This window comes from Thamnophis sirtalis, unplaced genomic scaffold (assembly GCF_051295495.1).
Source record: "Thamnophis sirtalis isolate CommonGarterSnake01/CBP01778 unplaced genomic scaffold, rThaSir2_p1.2 scaffold_7, whole genome shotgun sequence".
Classification (NCBI taxonomy): Eukaryota; Metazoa; Chordata; class Lepidosauria; order Squamata; family Natricidae; genus Thamnophis; species Thamnophis sirtalis.
In genome coordinates this window covers 53,094,709-53,105,918 of record NW_028261387.1, presented here as the reverse complement: position 1 = coordinate 53,105,918, position 11,210 = coordinate 53,094,709, and positions in this window count along the sequence as shown.

The following is an 11,210-nucleotide window of genomic DNA, read 5'->3' as shown; positions in this document are numbered from 1 at the left end:
TACATGCATACATATGCATTAGGTTTGTGGGAGGCACTTCAATTCAATGAAGAGCTTCAATTAAACCTGTCAAGATATTTCACCTCACTGAAGCATTGAAGGGAAGCTGATGCAACTCAGTCAGTCATCTTGCTGTACAATTGGAGATACTATACAAAGGAGCAAATGCTCCCATGTTTCAAATACTGATCATGAATTTTCTAACAATGTTGTACAATCTATAATTCTGTCCTTCTAGTTGCAGAAAATTAAGCAAGTCTGAAAGTTATATCAAAACGTTAGGTGGTTGATTCCTGTATACAACCCTTAATATTGCAGATTGCAGATTAACAGAGTTGGGAGGGACCTTGTAGGTCATCTAGTCCAACTCCCACCCAAGCAGGAAACCCTACACCAGAGATGGCTAACCTTTTTGCTGCTGCGTGCTAAAAGCGTGCATGCACACCCACCCACCCACAATGCAATGCATGTGTGAGCCCCCTACCCCTGTGCATGTGTGTACGACCTTCTGCACTCCCCCCGCACCCATGCATGCATGCACAAGCCCCTGCATGCACCCCCACATGTGCTCGTGACCCCCATGCATGCATGTATGACACGCCCATGCACCCTGCCCCTGTTCTCACTGTCAGAAAATTTCTCCTTATTTCCAAGTTGAATCTCTCCTTGTTCAGTTTCCATCCATTATTCCTTGCCTGGCCTTCAGGTGCTTTGGAAAATAGCTTGACCCCCTGCTCAAGGGCTGAGGTGGCGCAGTGGTTAAAGTGCAGCACTGCAGTTCAGCAGTTTGGCTGTTCAAATCCCACCAGGCTCAAGGTTGACTCAGCCTTCCATCCTTCTGAGGTGGGTAAAATGAGGACCCAGATTGTTGTTGGGGGCAATATGCTGACTCTGTAAACCGCTTAGAGAGGGCTGAAAGCCCTATGAAGCGGTATATAAGCCTAACTATTGCTAACTATTGCTATTGCTCTCTGTGGCAGCCCCTCAAATATTGGAACACTGCTATCATGTCTCCCCTGGTCCTTCTCTTCACTAGACTAGCCATGTAACCGTTCTTCATATGTTTTATCTTTCTTTCTTTCTGCCTAATTTGTCTTTCTGTTACAATGATGAAAAGCAGGTAGGTTTTTCAACATATCAGATGGCATTAGAAGGAGACTGGGGAATGTGATTGGTGCTGTGAAACAGAAGATTGTTTTAGCAGAGAACATGCTGCTAAGAAGCAAACAGCTGTTGCTTATCTCCATATTAACATGTCAAGTATCATCTGTGCTAACTCCGTATTAACTATGTCAAACTGATATGTTTGTAAGTAGAGTCCATGTGGATAAAGATGGCATATCCTTAAAGGAACTGAGGAAATATAATCTGGTTTGGTTCAGAAAAGTTAGTTCCACATGAAAATTTTGGCTATTTTTTTTTAAAAAACCTAAAAAATTAAGGTAGAAATGAGGCAACACAAAGCTACCTTGAATATACACCGGCATTTTATTTCCAGACCTCTACTGGGTCAGTATATATTTCACATGTAATTGCCACCTGTAGAGCCAGTTTTGGCTAATGATTAAGACACCAGACTAGAAACTAGGAGATGTGAGTTTTAGTCTCACCTTAACCACAGAACAACACTTACTCAGCTCCAAGAAGCAGGCAATAGTAAACCATTTCTAAAAAATCTTGTCAATAAAACTGCAAGGATTTGTCCAATCAATCACCAGAACTCAACATTGACTTGAAGGAAGCAAACAAACAAATGCAAACAAAACAAAAGTTCCAAATGCTTTAGTTATAGAGGGAGTACACAGGTCATAAGGTGTATTTCAGATTCCTTAAATAAAGTTTTGTGACTGCATATATAGATGTAGAGGCTTTAATATAAAAAGATTGGGGTGAGGTAAAAATACTGTTATGAGTATAAATTTTGATAAAGATTTACACTGTTGAAATGATACTCCTATTATCTGGATAAGCTTTGCTGAAAATGATTATTTGCCTAAGAAGCAAGCAAGGAAATTATGAATCTAACCTCTTCATGCTATCATCTTTTTTTTTTGCTCTAAAATAAAATTCACTTGCAATTATTTCACCAGATACTTGGATAGATATTGTATACAGAATTAACTGCAAGATGCATGCCTGGACTGTTGTAGATAGCTGGCAGCCATTCACCAACCTCTAGTTGAAGTTCAAAAATAGTATATTTTGGGTGGCTCTAGATCTGTTTTGAATCTCCTTTGGCCAATCCCTATGATAACTAGGTATTTTAAGTTTAAATAGCTTCCTGGGCCATGTGTACAGGACACTATTATTAAAATAACTTAATTATAAATCATCTTCCTGTGTGCTCAGCTCAGTTATGCAATCAAGATCAATTAGTTTGTCCTGCTGATCAAATGACCATGTCACACTGTACAGCTTTTTCCGATTTAGCTCTTACTTCCTAGAATTGACTCTGTGTTCAATTGCATCTAGAGTCTAATCTCCTAAAAGTTAAAAAGGCCCTTTGCTCAGGATCTTATGAAGCTGGAAGAATTTTATCGTTACTCAATATAGTTGTATGTTACTATTTGTGCTGGTTAGGAATGTCTTATATAGATTATTATATTATATTATAGTTTATAGTATAGATTATATTATAATCTTTATATTATAATACAGAGATTACTATGTTTCAGGAGGACGTGGTGGCTAAGATGCTGAGCTTGTTGATCAGTAAGGTTGGCACTTTGGTGGTGTGAAACTCTAGTGCCGTGTAACTGAGTGAGCTCCCATTACTTGTTCCAGCTTCTACCAACCTAGCAATTTGAAAGCATGTAAAAATGCAAGTAGAAAAATGGGAACCGCCTTTGGTGGGAAAGTAACAGCGTTCTGTGCACCTTCAGTGTTTAGTTATGCCAGCCACATGACCACGGAGACATCTTCGGACAGCGCTGGCTCTTCGGCTTTGAAATGGAGATGAGCACTGTCCCTAGTCGGGAACGACTAGCACATATGTGGGAGGGGAACCTTTACCTTATGTTGCTTTATTGCAGTTATTACTTTACATTGTGTTTCATAAAATTGTTTTGCCTATTCTATGCTTAGATATAAGTGCACATTAAGTAAAAATCACAACTACCATATTTTTCAGAGTATAAGACGCACCTTTTTCCCTCAAAAAAGAAGCTGAAAATCTGGGTGCATCTTATACACTGAAAACAGCATTTTTTTGTCTCCTGAAACCCCACCTCCTTCACCAAAATGGTCGTGCATAGCCTTTAGGAGCCTTGCAGAGTGCTCCTGGGGACTGGGGAAGGTAGAAATGAGTGAAAACAGGCCACTTTTTGCTCAATTTCCCCCCCCCCCCCCAGCTCCCAGGAACACTCTATAAACCTCCTAAAAACTATGCATGCAGAAAACGGGCTTTTTTTTTGCTTGTTTTGCCCCCTCCAGCCCCAAGAGCATTCTACAAGCCTTCTAAAGGCTATGCATGCCCCCCCTTTCTTTTTACAAAAATGGGCCATTTTGGGGAGGTCTGCAGAGTGGAAAAACTATTTAAAAATTTACCTCTTCAAAATCTTGGTGCGTCTTCTACTCCAGCGCATCTTATACTCCAAAAAATACGGTACTGTTAGCTTATCTCCAGAAAGCTTGTTCTTGAAGATTTTGTTCATTAACATAACATTTTCATCTGAATTAAAGTGCTGGTGGTACAGGTAGTCTTCAAGTTACAACCAGTTGCTGAATGATTGTGTCAGCCTCATCGTCCGTGATGTCCAAGGCTGCCACATGGGTATGCTGGGTTCCTATCATCATCTGGCTAATCTGGCTAATCTTCGTTGCCCCTGGACTGCTGGCCCCTCACTGGAGCCTCACCTGTCTCTCGGTTTGGGTTGGCATTGGATCTCAGCCAAACAGCTGAGGCGATGGCTGCTATTATCACTTAGTACCGGTGTGATAAAGAAGCATTTAAACCAGGATTAGTGTTTTGTTTTTTTTATTGTTTCATTGGAACCCTGACAGATTGTTCCAAGTTACGACAGATCTCCAAAAGGAGCTGATGATCATGTTCTGAAGGGCACCTCCCCTCTGGTCATGTGACTGCATTTTGGTTACTTGGTAACTGGCCTGCATTTATGGCCATTGGAATTGGCCCATGGTTGTGTCACAGTAATTAATGCTTTTACTAGATCACCATGTTATTCCCTTAATGAGAAAGGTTATAAAATTGGACATGGTCAAGTGTTGACTCACTTAACAACTGGCATGACCTAAACCCATAATTTCACGCTAAATTACCATCATAAATCAAGGACTACCCTTCTGACTTCCTGTTTTAATAGATGCTACGTTGTTTTGAATAACTCTCAGTTATAGATATAAGTAAACATATTTATACTTCCCAAAACTTTACACAAAGATTAATTCTTCCTGAGTTTGGGGTGTGCTGCTCTGAGTTAAGTGGGGGTAAGCATTATACCAAGCAGTACCTTATAAATGTTCTCTTTGAAATAGAGATCATAATGGTCCCTTGACAATCGATAATATTGTCTTAATACTGTTTTTCCAGAGTTAATATGGTTGTGTACAACAAGTGCAATAAAAGCTGAAATGTAGAAAACATAAAACTATGTAAATTTAGAACTTTTTGTATAAGATTATATTAAAACACATTAAGATTTTATGCAATTTCAAGAAAATTCCAAGGGGAGCTATTTTCCACACAGGTGATTCCAATTAAAAACAAACAAAGAAACTCTTTTTCATATCCTACTAAGGAAGCCACTATGTATTGGCATGCATTTTTCATATTTATTGGTGTACTGTAAGGAAACTAGTTCTTTGGCTTGTATTCTAAGGTAGAAGTATGAATCTCAGTGGCCTGAGTAGTGAAAATTCTCATGGGTTTAGATACTATTGAATATAATACAAACCAATAACAACCCCCACCCACATTCAAATTATTGTAAGATAATCAAGCATATGAAAGTTGAGCTAAAATTGTCCTTGGAATGCTTACCAAAGCTTGTGGACTGCCTGGCCAAATCTCTCTCACACACACATCACAGCATTAAGATCAGGAAGAGAGCACTACTGAAGATGTCCCTGCTACCATGGATTAATTTATTTGCCACATGAGAACTGGTCTTATCCTGGATTTGCATGAAGTGCATTTGCTTGGAAGTTGTGAGTAACCAAGTTTATGGCCAAGATGCATCTCTTTAACAGGACCACAATTTAATTTTAAAAAGTCCTGATGGCACAGTGGCTAAAATGCAGTATTGCAGGCAAACTCTGCCCACAGCCTGGAGTTCAATCCTGATGGGGCTCAAGCCTTCCATGCTTCCGAGGTCAGTAAAATGAGGACAAAGACAATAAACAAATAATGCTTACATTGTAAACAGCCCAAACAGTGCTGTAAAGCACTATGGGGCAGTATATAAGCCTAAATGCTATTATTAATGCATATTTTAATTTATCCTTTTTTAATATACGTAGCTCACACTGAATTTATTGTCGTATTTGTGTTTTAACTGTGAGCCACCTTGAGTGTTCTTTATATTCGCAAAGAATATAGATGGGCTTGCAGCATCTTTGATTCAGTCTGAAAAATACTTTAAATAGTGCAGTAGCATGAAGGTAATGTGCCTCTGTAATTCCTTAAAAGCAAACATATCTTTCCCAAGGATTGTGTTATTGCCCTTCAGAGCTATTGTGCAATCTCAAAAGACAATTCAGTTGGTTCAGAAGGAATGAAAGTACTCCAGAGCAGGTGGAATTGGAAGGCAGCATCTGGACTTCACACATAGCCCTGATGTGGATCTATCGAACTACATTCTGGGACAATCCTCTCTGAATCCTTCAAGCAGGTAAGCAAGAACCATCTTACAACCAACAGGTTCTGGGTTTAGAAATGCCCCTGGAAAATTAAAACATATTTAAGGAATTGAAGGCACATTCCTCTCACGGCTGTAAAAAGGCCATCATGGACTTTGTCCATTTTAGAGGGAAAACATGTTGTTTTGTTCTCCATTATTCTCTTCAAGGTTAAACCTTTATTTTACCAGTAGACTTCTGCCTGCCACCTCCCCCCATATCTATGTCACAAGCTCAGCTCGAGCTTTAACACAAGAACTGTTCTGGCTTTGAGGTTCTGGTCACAGATCTCCCAAGCAGAATCCTTCCAGCTCCTTTAAAATTTAAACAAACCTGCTGCCAAGTTTCCAACCAGCAGGGATTCTCTAAGGGGCAAATTCTCCTCCCAGGCATCCAATAAGAAATAATATAAAGCTTTACATGCAAACAGACCACAGCAATTTATTTTACTGCTTGCACTAGGAAAACGATCATCATACAGATAGTATTACCCAGGTAGAAGAATAACCTTAAAACAACACTAAGGAATTGAACTCAATGGAACGTATCTTCTAGTGTCCTGTGGTGGAGGTTGCTCAGAGCTAGCAGCTCAGTCCTTTGGTACACAGAATAAAAGCCTCTGCAGCATTTATGTAAATTCCTGCCTCAGTAAAGTAGGCTTGTCACTCGTCAATTTTTGTGAATGCACAGTCACTTGCTGTTTCTTCAGCAACAATTCTGTCTGCTGCACCTTCTGGCTTTAGCCTTTGGTTTCTGAAATGGAAGTTACTGGATAATATAGGACCTTTGTGAGATTGGAAAAGATGGGGGCGAAGAGTAAAAAAAAATCAATGTGAGATCCCCAATTTCTCCCTTCTCATTGCATACCAGTGAATTATATTTTCCTTCTGTTTTCCCCCCTCCCATTCAATGGTCCCTCAATAGCCCAAAGTAGGGGATTCTACAGGAAAGCACAAAACATTGGGCCAGAAGCTCCCCTGAATTCAGCAAAAGGTGTGTTACTTTTTGAGTTGAAAGTTGTGGGTTTCAAGATTTCTTAATCAAAATAGAATACCCTACATTTGACAGCATTACATTTGGCAATATGCATGGCTGCAGGGCCTTCTGATTCAGGGTTGGCTGGATGGGATGGTGGTGAACATTTATAATGCATGGAACTGCTTTTTCTCCAGCCTAGGCTTGAAACAGGAAAACTAATCACAGTCTTGAAAGTGACCTGCACTACTTTCTATGAGGGGAGCAATACTATTGACTGTGATGCTCATTGTAAAAAGTAGTTGGAGATGGGCAGCAGTTTCCCTATCAATTACATTCCTTTGTCCTGCCTTGATGGAAGGAAAGCATGTGGATGGATGCTGTTTAGCATTAGACTGTATGTTTTCATTCACATCTCTATACATTTTAACAGTTTCCTTTCAGAGTTTTCATTGCTCTCTTTCCTCCATGCGTCCTAATTTTCTTTATTTATATCAAGCTGTCTAATACACATTCTTGTCATTTCCTTTAATCTATATATTTAATGTCTCCAAGGATCTTATTTATTCTGTGTCTAACTTATTCTGGTTATGGCCAATGCAACCACAACCCCACTCCTCGAATTTAAGTTCCTTGCCATTTTGTACCAAACTTTAATCTTATTTCTCAACTCTAATTCAATCTTCTGGTTGCAGAAGGATCATAAAATGCAATAATATATTAGTTTGAAATTCATTCTCAGATACAGCCACCACAGGGAGTTTGCCTTTTGGAAAAGTTGGCTGAAGATACAAAGTAGATCCCTTCAAAAGTTAAGAGATAGCACAATCCAGACAATCAATTAACATGAAAAAGTAAACATGTGCCCTCTAGATAGGATTTGCATCTGTAAGGTGAGAGAATTCTGCTCAGATGATTAAAATCTCTGAATGACTGAATTTTGGATGGTGACTCCCATCTGACAATATAAGCAAGACTACAACTCAGTGAAAAAATTTAGTGCGGGTATGTTGAAGCATAGCAAAAGATTACTCTGAACATCTCTCTGTCCTGATCATGCTTGAGGTTTTGCTTGCAATAGTGTTATTCCCTTTGATTCTCTATTGGAAAGCTGTTGATACTAAACCATTGGGTCAAACTTGAAGCCAAACCTGTTTTGCAAACAATTATTTGTCACATTTCATTTTCTATGTATGATTCATACTGTGAAAGCTGCATCCTTGTTACAACATGTATAGCTCATGAATATATTTTTTTCTAATAGAAGTGTAAACTTGGCATCTAGAACAATGATCCTTGCTTTAAATTGTAATCTGCTTCAGATTTTTATAAATTGTTGCAAACCATGTTTTACTTAGTAAAACATTACTGGGGTTCACATCAGAGGTGGTATTCAGCAGGTTCTGACCACTTCTGGAGAACGGGTAAATACCACCTCTGACTGGTCCTGCCCATCTATTCTCTGCCTCCCAAGTCCCAGCTGATTGGGAGGAAATGGGGATTTTGCAGTAACCTTCCCCTGGAGTAGGATGGGAATGGAAATTTTACAGTATCCTTCTCCTGCCATGTCCACCAAGCCTTGCCCACCAAGTCATACCACATCCACCAAGCCACGCCCACAGAACCTGTAGTAAATTTTTTTGAATCCCACCATTGGTTCACACAATTTGCTAAACCCCAAATGAACCAACCACTGACTTAATGTGACACTCTGTATCAAACACTCCCACTGAATTTGTCTTCAATGTAAAAGATATTTCAGTGAGAGGAATGTAAAGGGGTGGTTTAAGAGATTTATTATAAAACATAAGAGGTAACTAAAATTTAATGGGTTTCCTAAGATTTGGCTGAATTCTGTCCTACATTTCAATAAAACCTTGAATTAAATCTGAATGAGTCTTAAAAGGAATGAATAAGCTGTCTTATATGGAATCAGGTCATTAAGTTATTGCATGGATTAACAATAACTCAGCATTATTTCAATCAAGAGTTTTTCCCAGCCATTTTTGAAGTTCTGAGAATCTGAGACCTTTCAAATGTAACACATGCATTTTATCATGAACAGTAGCCTTCCCCAAATGAGATCAAGCACTTTATCAAGAAGACAGAAATTGGATTAAACAGTTGTAGAAAACTGTATGAATTAAATTTATCCGTGTGCCCATGCCTGATTATCTGATTCCTGTATTTAAAAGGTTGTGCTATTTACTCAGTCTAAGCCTCCCAAAGTTGCCATATTATGGAGATGGGCAGCATATAAATTTATTAAACAAACACATAATAAATAAAGGAACTAAATGATCACTGCAATGCTGCAGTTTCTTACTAGAACACTTATTAGATCACTAGTTATACTGAACTCAGTAAAACTCCAGGATATGCTTTCTTGCCGAAAACCAAGTATTTTTAGACGATTGTGTCTATGGAATACTGCAATGATTTTTATAAAACATAAAATTGAACTTTGTGATATTTTTGGAAAGCTCCTATTCCTCCAATTTTTTTATGTACCTATTTTATTTGTTACTCTATAGCAGTGATGGTGAACCTTTTTCTTATGTTGTGCCAAAATTGCCAGCGGCTTTCCTGAAGCCTGGGGAGGATAAAAAATGGCCCAAGAGGAAGTTCGGGAATGAACTACCGGTTGGCCCCCTGGTGCCATTTTTTCACCCTCCCCAGCCTCCAAAGCCTTGGAAGGACAAAAATGGCCTCCCCTGGGCCTCCAAAAAATCAGCTGGCATGCCACCAAATATGGCTCCCTATGCCACCATAGGTTGGCCATCATGGCTGTATAGATCATCACTTGTGCTCTGTAGAATTCCACTGATCAATGTGTTGTTTTCAAAAGCTGATTCAATGTTGTTTACATATACAATTAGCAAACTTAAGTACTGTTGCCACAATTATTCTTGAATTTTCTAATTTTAACCATTCAGACCAATCATACAAAAATCATTTTGTAGCAACTTTGCTCTGTTAGTTGTCACTCTGCTTCTGTGACTGCAGTATTTAGCTCTAAAATATTAAAAAGCAGGCTTTAATATTTAATAGCGATCTGGCTGACTTTCTAAATCATACATCAAGCAACCCAGCTTACAAATATCAATTCTAAAATGAATACTAGAAAGAAAAAAAATGTCAGGCACTTCAACCAGCAGAAAATGCTGTTTCATTCTTTTTCTAAGTTTTGTTTTACATTTGGTAAGTTTTCATTAACCAAAACAATATAATAATAATAATAATAATAATAATAATAATAATAATAATAATAATAAACATTCTGATAATATAAATATTCTGATTCTACAAAAAAACCACCCTACTTGAAACAGCTTATATCTTCCGACATTCACTTAACAGTTCCTAGGTCCTTAGTTAGGACTCGAGCTATTGAGCTACCAACCAGCCCCAAAGGCTGTAAATCTCACCGAAGATTAACCAAATAATAACAATAACAATAACAATAATAATAATAATAATAATAATAATTTATTTAAGAGAGAGAGAGAAAGAGAGGGAGAGATCACTATCACTTTATTGATGAAGTATTTTCCATAACTATACAAAGGTTTGAACAACATTGGAGTTACATAAAGCGATTATCTTAAAAGGAGTTTCATCCCACGAAAAAGGGAATCAAGCTTTCTAAATGAAAATCAAAACACACTAGCAACTGATATTGTATCTTTCTATCTTTCAAAACAAAATCTCTGTTCTTAATAGCCCCTTATTTTGCAAACTTCATTTTCAGTAGTACTTTTGCAAGGTAAGCTTGAATAAAGTAATAAACACAACAATCCATGCTGTAGGCAAAGAAGCTCTCAAACTACCAGTTATAAAACATTGTTTGGAGGCACACATTCAGGCAAGCATGAATGCTACCTTTATCCTTGTCACCCTTTCAGTTTATTTAAAAACTTTCTCTTAGAAAATCAGTACTGCTTTACCTGGCAAAAGTTTGATAAAATAATCACCTTTACACTTGTCTTTTATTTGTACAATAATATCAAGTTTCCATATATTATCAGTATTTTCAAGATGAGTCATGCCCAAACCTTTTTATAGGAATGTATACATTGCCGAGTTGAATACATGAACTTGACAACCACTACGTTTAGAAATGGGCAATAAATAATATGGATTTTTTTTTTACTGCAAGATGACATCAAGCAGGAGACAAGCTTAGGTTTGGGGTACATTCCACACATTGCCTAGAACACAGGATGCAAGGCTGATACAGATGCAGCCACTCAGGTTTTGATTTTCCATTAGCAGACTCCATTAGGTTTTTTTAATCCTGTTTTCATCAAAAGGACCACAGTATGATACACAAATTTTGCCTGGGTTAGTAGAGTCACACTCTAACCCCATTGTACCTG